Source organism: Danio rerio, chromosome 3 (genome assembly GCF_049306965.1).
Source record: "Danio rerio strain Tuebingen ecotype United States chromosome 3, GRCz12tu, whole genome shotgun sequence".
NCBI lineage: Eukaryota > Metazoa > Chordata > Actinopteri > Cypriniformes > Danionidae > Danio > Danio rerio.
In genome coordinates this window covers 9,464,243-9,474,798 of record NC_133178.1, presented here as the reverse complement: position 1 = coordinate 9,474,798, position 10,556 = coordinate 9,464,243, and the positions used below count along the sequence as shown (strand labels likewise).

At 35.6% G+C, this 10,556-nt stretch overlaps 1 long non-coding RNA gene across 1 annotated transcript in view; it reads right to left on the bottom strand.

Annotated features, from left to right (window-relative positions):
* The window catches only part of LOC141381140 (uncharacterized), a 693,969-nt gene that overhangs the window by 107,901 nt on the left and 575,512 nt on the right, over positions 1 to 10,556 (bottom strand). The gene's annotated exons all lie outside the window — the stretch shown is intronic.

The following is a 10,556-nucleotide window of genomic DNA, read 5'->3' as shown; positions in this document are numbered from 1 at the left end:
GACATGAGCATAGGAGTGGCCTTGACAAACCACCTGTAGAAACTGTTCTCGCTCTCAAAAAATGCTTATGAGCATTCTAAAGTGTGCCAGTATTTTCAGATAAACACACAGCTCGAGTAGTTCATGCATGTTTAGAGTGCATTACAGCTCCATATCACTACGCTGAAAATAACATAATAAGAAACATCTGAACAACATCAGAACTGTGGCTTTAGCTGTGGCAACTGTATTAGCGGAATAATTCTTGGTGGGCTATTGAATTAGTAGATAATAATGTAATGTATAGACACTCATTATGTAACCACATCACCACCACCGGTGTGCATTACTTTCTTTTGTCAATTATTCCTTACATATCATTTTTTGTTACCATGTTCAGTGTCTGCATCCTAATCCGCTATATTGCTTTGCTCTTTTATAGTCTGCAAATCACAAAATATGAAATTCTCTTCAAATGTTCAGCATTGATGTGTTGAGTAAAATATTTAAAATATTTGTGTTTTTCATACTTATCTAATAGGTCTTAAAAATAACATGTTTATGAGGACCACTTGAATTCTGGTGAAAATTTACATTAAGTGACATTTTGTACTTTATAAAATATAAACTACCTTTATCTTTGTGGTCATTTTTCTGGTATTTGATGAGTCGATGAGAGTTCTTGTCCAATGGGAAAATGCTTCACTCCATTATTCATAACAGTGTTTACCGCTTTCCTATGACAGGTGATTAACTGTTGTGTTATTCTTTAAAACATCAGGGGGCGGTCAAAAGCAACCCACCGTAAAATCAGACGGATAAATGGAGAGGTAGGAAGTTTCCGGAACTACATCATATCATGAATATAATTTAATATTTTTAAACGAATTATATTTATAAATTATAATACGATTATAAGGATTTTTATAACCATTCAAGATTTTTTAAATCAAACTTTGATGCATCTCTTGTTTTTGTTCATATCTCAGACAGTTTTACCTATTAAAGTTTATTAAATATTAATGAAAACATGGGTTACTCTACAAATATATTTTATTATGGCAAGAATAAAAGCAAAAAAAGTACACTTACAAAAAATACAGATGTTTTTTTTTATTATTAATTTGTTTTTGTTAGCCATATGTTCATCCACCATCATCACATAGTGACCTGTCCACTATCCTGAGTCTGTCCTACTATTAATATTCAGATGTACGCTGATGACACAGTTCTATATGTTTACGTGAAACTGGCAGCAAATTATTTAACCGAGGCACGAGTTCATGTATCTGATTGGTTGTCTGAATCATATCTTAATTTGAATGCATGGAAAACTGTTTGTATGTTTTTCTCACAATCATTGACAGTTACCCATCATCCTGATGTGTGTGTTAAAGGAGAAAAGCTCAGGGTTGTCTCTGATTTTAAATATTTAGGTCTAGTTTTAGATTCACAAGAGACATTCCAAAAATTCCAGAAGCAATAAGCTCACCAAAATTGTTCAATTTAATCTGGCCAACTTCAGACAGATACAACCTTACTTGACTAATGAAGCAGCAAAACTTTTTATGCACTCCATGATTTTTTTATCATATTACATATTGTCTGACTAGTTGGTCACACCCTAGTAAAACAGTTCTAAAATCTGCTGAATCACTTTATAAACAGGCACTTAAAGTATTTAATCAGAAGTCTATTAGGTATCATCACTGTAATATAATACAAAAACATTATTTATTGAGCTTTGATGATATTAAATGTTTGGCTGATGCTTGTGTGATTTTTAAAACTTTAAATGGATTTGCTCCACCTCCACTATGCGAGTTTGTGACACACAAGAACAATAATGGTCAACCAACACAATCTGTTACCAGGGGAGACTGTGCTGTACAGTTTAGATGTACAACTTTTGCATGATTAGTCTTCTCAGTTAGAGCCAGTCATTTCTAAACACACGTCCTATTGATTTAAGGGGTGCTACAAATTATTCAACTTTTAAATACAAGTTAAAGAAATGGCTAAAAGCAAATCAAGTTTGTAATCATGTGTAATTCTTTTGTCTAAGACTTTAAGAAATTCTTATTACATGTTTTATCCCTTTGTCATATGTAACTTTACTGTTTTTGTTTGTGTGATGATGTGTTTTTGGATTTTAGGTTGCCTTTTAAAATCTGGCAGGGGGCAACAGATAAAAATTAGCCCTTGTGGCTAACTCTGGCTTATTTACAGTTTTACTGTTTATTAATGAGCATTCATTCATTTTCTTGTCAGCTTAGTCCTTTTATTAATCCGGGGTCGCCACAGCGGAATGAACCGCCAACTTATCCAGCACGTTTTTACCCAGCGGATGCCCTTCCAGCCACAAATCATCTCCGGGAAACATCCACACACACTCACATACACTACAGACAATTTAGCCTACCCAATTCCCCTGTACCGCATGTCTTTGGACTGTGGGGGGAAACCGGAGCACCCGGAGGAAACCCACGCGAACGCTGGGAGAACATGCAAACTCCACACAGAAACGCCAACTGAGCCGAGGTTCAAACCAGCGACCTTCTTGCTGTGAGGTGACAGCACTACCCACTGTGCCGCTGCTTTGCCTATTAATGAACACTGTCCCTGTTAAATAAAATTAATTCAAATTCAAAGAAGACGCCATACTAATGAATTATTGTGGGCTAAAGCCAGGCTTTGCAGTTTCATTGTCCAACCCCTGTAGTTGACCATGACAGTAGACCATAAAAGTCAACGTTTTATACATATCTGTGCTTCTAGTGTATTAATTTTAGACTAAGCTTAACTGAAATTATATTACACTATAATATTTCAACATCAAACAAATACTACTTTTGCATTTTTTTCACTAACAATAAATGTAGTTGCTTTTATGGCTTTATTATTTATTTTTATTTTTTGTGAGAATAGATTTTAGAAGCATCACAAATAAGAGTGCTTGCACATTTTCTTGTACTTTTCTTGCATTTAACAGTTGATGACTTTTTTTTTTCTTTTAAGTACTGAATATCAGGCTTTATGATTTATGTGGATGTTACTGCTGTAAAATCGAAATAGCAATCACTACAAGCTATATGGGGCATCTGCAGCCTTTACATCCAGGCAGTTTTATGACCCAGACAGTTTTACACCCCTGTTGTTCCTGATGCTTTCAATAGTGCGGTGAAAGATTAATGGCCAAATAATACAGTTGAAATTGATGTTTCCACATTATTAAATGTTCATTCATTCATCTTCTGCCGCTTTTCCGGGACTGGGTTCGCGGAGGCAGCAGTCTTAGGAGAGAACCCCAGACTTCCCTCTCACTTCCTCCAGCTCCTCCAGAGGGATCCCGAGGCGTTCCCAGGCAAGGCGATAGGCATGGTCCCTCCAGCGTGTCCTGGGTCTTCCCAGAGTCCTCCTCCCGGTGGGACATGCCTGGAACATCTCCCTAGGTAGGCGTCCAGGAGGCATCTGAAGCAGATGCCCGAGCCACCCTAGCTGACTTTTCTCGATGTGGAGGAGCAGTGGCTCTACTCCAAGCTCCTCCCGGGTGTCAGAGCTCCTCACCCTATCCATAAGAGTGCGCCCTGCCACCCTTCGAAGGAAACTAATTTCAGCCACTTGTATCCGAGATCTTGTCCTTTCGGTCATGACCCAAAGCTCATGATCATAGGTGAAAGTAGGAATGGAGATTGACTGGTAAATCGAGAGCTTTGCCTTTTGGCTCAGCTCCTTCTTCACCACAACAGACCGGTACATCGACCTCATTACTGCTGCTGCTGCACCGATCCGCCTGTCAATCTCACGTTCCATCCTTCCCTCACTCCCTCCTGAACCGCTACCTTATCGTGGTGGAGAGGTTTGAGTGCCTGAGTGATCCTATGTTGTCAAGGGCTAATGCCCCTGGTAGGGTCTCCCAAGGCAAACAGGTCTTAGGTGACAGGTCAGACTAAGTGCGGTTCAAAAACCCCTTACGAGTTCAACAACATTAAGGACTGTGACGTCGACTGTGTTCACTTCCAGGTGAAGCCGTAAGGGGCCGGTGCATTGTGGAACAGGTGGTGGTCGAAAGTTAGGACCACAACAACCCCATCGTCAGGCACAGAAACTGGCTCTTGGGAGATTATTAAATGTCCTATTTATAAATATCCTTTTTATTTTTTTAAGGTAAATATAAAAGCTAAGTCAGAAAGTATCATGAAGTGAGTTTAAGTATACACACACACACACACACACGATACACTCACCACACTATTTTCAGATGTACAAAAGCCCAATTACAAATTTATTTAGATTCATTTGATTAGAAAAAAAAACACACATAGTTTGATAGTGTAGTGATAAATTGTAGTCTATTATACATTTTCATATAGAGATGTGCATTTTGTTGTATTGTTTCTATATAAAGCTGCATTCTGAATATAACACATTTATAACCAAACAATGCAGTGTAATGTGTATTTATATAGCACATTTATCGTGTATGGCCATACACCCAAAGCGCTTAACAATCTTGAGTGGGGTCTCTCCACAGCACCAGCAATGTGCAGCATCCACTTGGATGCTACTATGGCAGCCTCAGACAACAGTGCCAGTGCACTTCACCATACATTATTGGTAAAGTGAAGAGACTGTGATAGAACCAATTTGGTAGAGGGCGATGAATGATTGGGAGGCCATGATTGTAAGGGGTGATTGAGAGACTTTGGCCAGGACACAGGGGCTACACCTCTTCTCTTTTCAAGAAGTGCCATGGGATTGTTAATGACCACAGAGAGTCAGAACTTCGATTATCAAAAGACGATAACCACTGACAGTGTAGTGTCCCCTTTACTTTTACTGGGGCATTATGACTCACACAGACCACAGGTTGAGCGCCCCCTGCTGGCCTCTCTAACACCACTTCCAACAGCAACCTAGTTTTGCCATGTGGTCGAAGTCTCCCATCCAGGTACTGAACAGGCTCAGTCATGCTCCGTTTCAGTGAGTAACCGGTGTTGGGCGGCAGGGTGATATGGCTGTGGATGTAATGTGGATTTATTATGTGCTTTAATGAGAATGCAGTAGCTGCAGAACGTTTAGACAAACAATTTACTTCTTTCCAAGGATCATTTAGCTACCTGACAAACGAAAACCTAGACTGCATATGAATTTTACAGGCGGCCCCAGGTAAAAAAAAAAAAGTGCACTGAAATGCACTGTTAGACCTTACCAGGCTTTTTTACAGTAGAACACTGGCAACACTGTTGCCAGCTACTCACTGTAAAAGTTTGGTTACAGTAAGTAACTGGCAACAGTGTTGCCAGTTAATTACTGAAACTGAACCATTACAGTGAGTGGCTGGCAACAGTGTTGCCAGTTGTTTACTGTAACTGAACCATTGCAGTGAGTAGCTGGCAACAGTGTTGCCAGTTAATTACTGTAATAGAGCAGTAGTGGTAACTAACTGGAAACTGTGTACAGTTATTTACTGTACTGTAGTGTTACAACTCACAGCATTATACTGCATACACAATAGTATGTCAAGGTGTTACTAAAATTAATTAGTATTCTTACCTGTTATTAATTCTTTAAATTAATTAAGTTGTAAATTCTGACAAATTTATTTTATTGTTTTGGCAGCAAACAAATATAAAACAGAAAATGTATAACAAAATTAAGAAATCAGCAGATATAAATATCATCTTACATATTACTGAGAGCCACAGGTCTGCACAGCAAGGCTGCAGTCAAACTAACGTTTAAGCATGCAAAATTCTGTCATATGGCTCTGCGAAAAGGAGTGGGATTAAACAAAATATTTAGAGAATGAAAAAGCAAGCAACTGGTCCATAATTTTTGTTCAGAGAGGTCATGGTTTGATCTTTGATTAGTCTCAAGCAATCACATGATGTGATTTCGCAGTTCAGAGCTCTCCAAGCTTGAACTTTCCAATGCTGCAAACTGTAAAATTTGTCGCATGAGCATGCATTCCAGGTCTGCAGCATTCACATGCGTATGAATGGAAGTCTACAGGGAGAAAAGTGCAGTGTGACCGGGACTTTAAGCTGTAACTCTAATTAAACACACCTGATAAAACTAATTAAGGCTCGTTAGAAATCTACAGGTAATGTTGAAGCAGGGTGGGTACTAAACTCTGCTGCACTGCAGTTCTCCAGTAACTTGGAGTTTGACCCCCATGGTATATAGCAGGGGTGCTCAATCCTGTTCCTGGAGATCGACCTTCCTGCAGATTTCAGTTGCTACCCATATCAAACACACCTGCCTGTAATTATCACGTGGTGTTCAGGTCCTAATTAATTGGTTTAGGTGTGTTTGATATGGATAGCAACTGAAATCTGCTGGAAGGTAGATCTCCAGGAACAGGATTAAGAACCCCTGGTATATAGCATACTTTTTAAGCAACTGCTAACATTTATCACAATCACATATCCAATAAACACACACGCGTGCATGCACACACACACACACACACACACACACACACACACACACACACACACAAACACACACAAAGTGCTGCAGTGAAATGTGTTACTCTCTCCTCAATGCTGACCATGCAAAAAAAAAAAAAAAACTGAACAGCAAAAAACTGAAAATAATTATTTTAAGTTTTAAAGTTTTAAATAATTAAAAGCTCTGTCAAATCTCAAAAAGTTGAAAATAATTATAGAAAACAAAAATAAAGTTGGCAACACCGAAAAACCAAAGAATCCAATCTTTTATTGTTATAATTATCTCATGACAACAAACTTTTTTATTGTTTCTAATATAAATTCATAGGTGGAAACAGCTCTGAAAAATGCTTAGCAACAAACTCACAACCTGGGACCGGACAGGGGAGCTTTTGTGTGTGGATGGCTATGTGTATCATTTTTTTGTGATTCCCTGTGATGATTTCTGTGCACATGTTACCTTACTGAGATGATGGAATTTAATTTTGGCTTAGTTGCCAGAAAGATACATACAACTGTTAGCATTTGTACTTTATGGCAGTATGCAATATTCAATAAATACATATACTTAAACAAAAGTAATGTAAGAAGTTATATGAGGAGAGGCTAACTAGCTAACAATGTAGCTTTCAAGTACACAGTTCAAGATAACAACAATATAACTTAAAACACAGCCTTATTTTATAAACCCTCAAAAACATTTGAACACATTTTACTTACTCATTTTAGATTCTTATTTAAAGCCTAAAACATATCAGACTCTACATCTGAATTGATGGACAGAGAATAGAGCGCACTCAGCAGTAAACAAATCAAACACCTGACTCCCTTAAAGGGCCAGCATTTTCTGAAAACTCTTTCTAACACCTTTGTGTTTAGAATAAGACGGACAGCCTGTGGGAGTGTGTGGTGATGCCTAAATCATTGTTTTTTACAGTTATTTACTGCACAATCTACAGGGTACCAGTGCAGTTATACTAATTAAACACACCTGATCAAACTAAATGTAAAGGTAGTGTGTTGAAGCAGGGCTGGAACTAAATTCTACTAGGCTGTGGCCTTCCAGGAGTTTGACACCCCTGGTACATAGCATATTTTCAAAGCAACTGCCTACATTTATCACAGTTATGCACATATCGTTTAATAAAAACAATAAAAATATACTATAATATAAACTTCATCCATAGAAAAAAATTAATAATTTGATTCTCATGTCGTTCCAAATCTGTAGTAATAATAAAAAACACAACAAATATCATGATTTATACATTTATTTAGGAAAGCCTTTATACTGTTAATGGCACTTTTACTTGCCAGTTTTCCAGACAAATTCATTGAGTCTCTGCAAAAATGTATGTGCGTCTTGTTTAAGATATATATATTTTTTTAAATAACACATTTTTACTAGTTATTTAGCAAAATACTAATATTCAGTTGAAAGTGCAATTTAAAATCTTAACTATAGGTCAAACTAGGCAATTAAATTAGATTAATTATAGAAAAAGTAAACAAAGTTAAAAAATTATTGTGACAATTTCTTTGCTCTGTGTGAATATTTTTGCCTTTAAATGCATTTCGTCCATATCTTACACTTACCTTTTAATAAGCTCTGTGGCATTGGTTGACTCCTGATACTCAATGTTAAAAACATAAAAGGAACCAAAGAAAACACAGAGATAAAATAAATATAAAATAGCAACATAAAGTATCAGAGTAGATGGGGCAGTAATGGTTGAACAGTAATTTACCATTTATTATCACAGTAAATATCTGTAATGGTACATAGAGTAAATTACTGTAATTTATTCTTTGCACTACAGAATTTCATACAAATCCTGCTCCTTTTACAGTAAAATACTGTTTCTTTTCATTACAGCTAAACGCTGGCTATTTTACAGTTATTTACTGCATAATCTACAGAAAGGGTTAACAGTGTGCATTTTATTTAAGTATACTTAGTACACTTTTCAGTAATGTACTAAAAGTGCTCTATTTTCGCACACTAATTTTGTACTTAATGTACTAAAAGATAGTATTAAATATATGTTAAGATAAACTTGAAATTGAACTAAAATGTGCTTTTAACATACTATATCTGTATTTAAAAAAAAAAAAATAAATATATATATATATATATATATATATATATATATATATATATATATATATATATATATATATATATATATATATATATATATATATTTAGTTATAACTATAAATACACTTGAACCCTAATTTTGAACATTTAAATATATTTATGACTAATTTAAAGTATAATAGTAATATATTAAAAGAATATACAAATTGTAAAAAAGTGTGCTAAACACTGTATTAAAAGTTCTCTATTTTCCCAAAATAATTTTGTGTTTAATGTACTAAAAATTAGTATTAAGTACATTTTAAGGTAAACTCAAGTACATCTAAGTGTACTCAACTGTACTATTATGAGACAAAATGAAGCTGATCTAAAATGAGCATCTTGTTGTTTTGCCTGTTTTTTTTTTTTTTACTTTAGCCTTGTTTATTGTTTGATCCTGTTTGCCATTTTTGACCTTATGCACGTTTTTTGACTACGTTTTTGGATTGCCCCTTTTGTATCAGCCACTTCTGTTTGTCCCTGTTTTGCTTGGATATAATCTTATTTTACCTGCACTTGGATCCTCGTCTCTGTTGTTCCTTGCTTTGATCCCCACACATTACATGATGAAAGAACCATTAAGATTTTGACTCTGTTGAAGTCTGTAAGAAACTCACACCGAAGCAATGCTTGTGGCTTCATTCTCCACATGAGAGGTGTCTGCCCTCATCAAAAAAAGAGTTTTATATAAAGTATTAAATACATTTCAGCACTTTCTCCCTCTGTAATTCCATTACACAACTAATTTCTTAGATTTTTTTTGTTTCGTTTTATTTTTATGATTGTTCTGTTTGTTTGTTTTTTGTCCAAAATCTGCTTCAAATCCATGTCAACAGCTCCTCTAGAAATATTATTCTCAGGAAAACAATCATGACGAGCTCAATACTTATTTTCCTACTGCTTATGGTGGGTCACTGATTTGTTTGTATATAATAATTTGTGAAATTAGCATTAGTAAATTGAATCAAAACACTTAACTGAAACACACACAAACACACACACACACACACACACACACACACACACACGTACTGTAATACCTGTGTCATACCTATGTCATTATATTTGTGTCCTGATATGTCACAAAACACGTACACACACACACACACACACACACACACACACACACACACACATTACTAAAATCATATAAATATTTTTAAACACTGTACTATATTGACCAGCCTTTACGATATATTTTATTCAACTACAAAAAACATTAATAGAAACAGCAGAGTAAATCTGCTCATAATTCAAAGATCAAGTCCAGCAATTTCAAATTGTAAATAAATAAATGAACAACCAAACATTAAAATGTATAATATTGACACATCTGTGTGTATCTGACATTTTGGCAATGTACAGTCTAAATAGGCTGATTTATTGTGATATTAATTTTGTTGAAAGTATTTATTAATGGTGTAAACAACGTTGTCTCTTCTAACAGGTAGAATTCTTTCAAGGTAAGTGTGTATGTTCACTCAACACAGCTCTTATGTGTGCATGAATGTATGATTCTATTCATAACACAAGACATTCAACTCTGTTTGTATCAATAGTTAATCCATAATGTTGTTTTCTAATGCAGGTCTACAGACAGTTGAAGCGAGTCTCCTCATATACATCAACTTGAGGTAATGTGTTCACAGGAAGATTCACTCAAAAATGAAAATCTGTTTCTTTTTTCTGTTCAACTTAGTTTTTGTTTTAAAGAATGTTGGAAAACGGTTGCCATTGACTTAACAAATACTATGAGTGCCAATGGTTAAAGGTTTCCAGCTTTCTTTAAAACATCTTTTAAAACACGTTGAGTGTAAGTAAAAGATGACAGAACTTTCATTTTTGGGTGAACTATCCCTTAAATTATGCTGTATCTGCTGTATCATCTGTATTATTTTCTTTTGTGTCCATCCATCCATCCATCCATCCACCCATCTATCTGTCTATCTATTTATCTATCCTATATACAGTTGAAGTCAGAA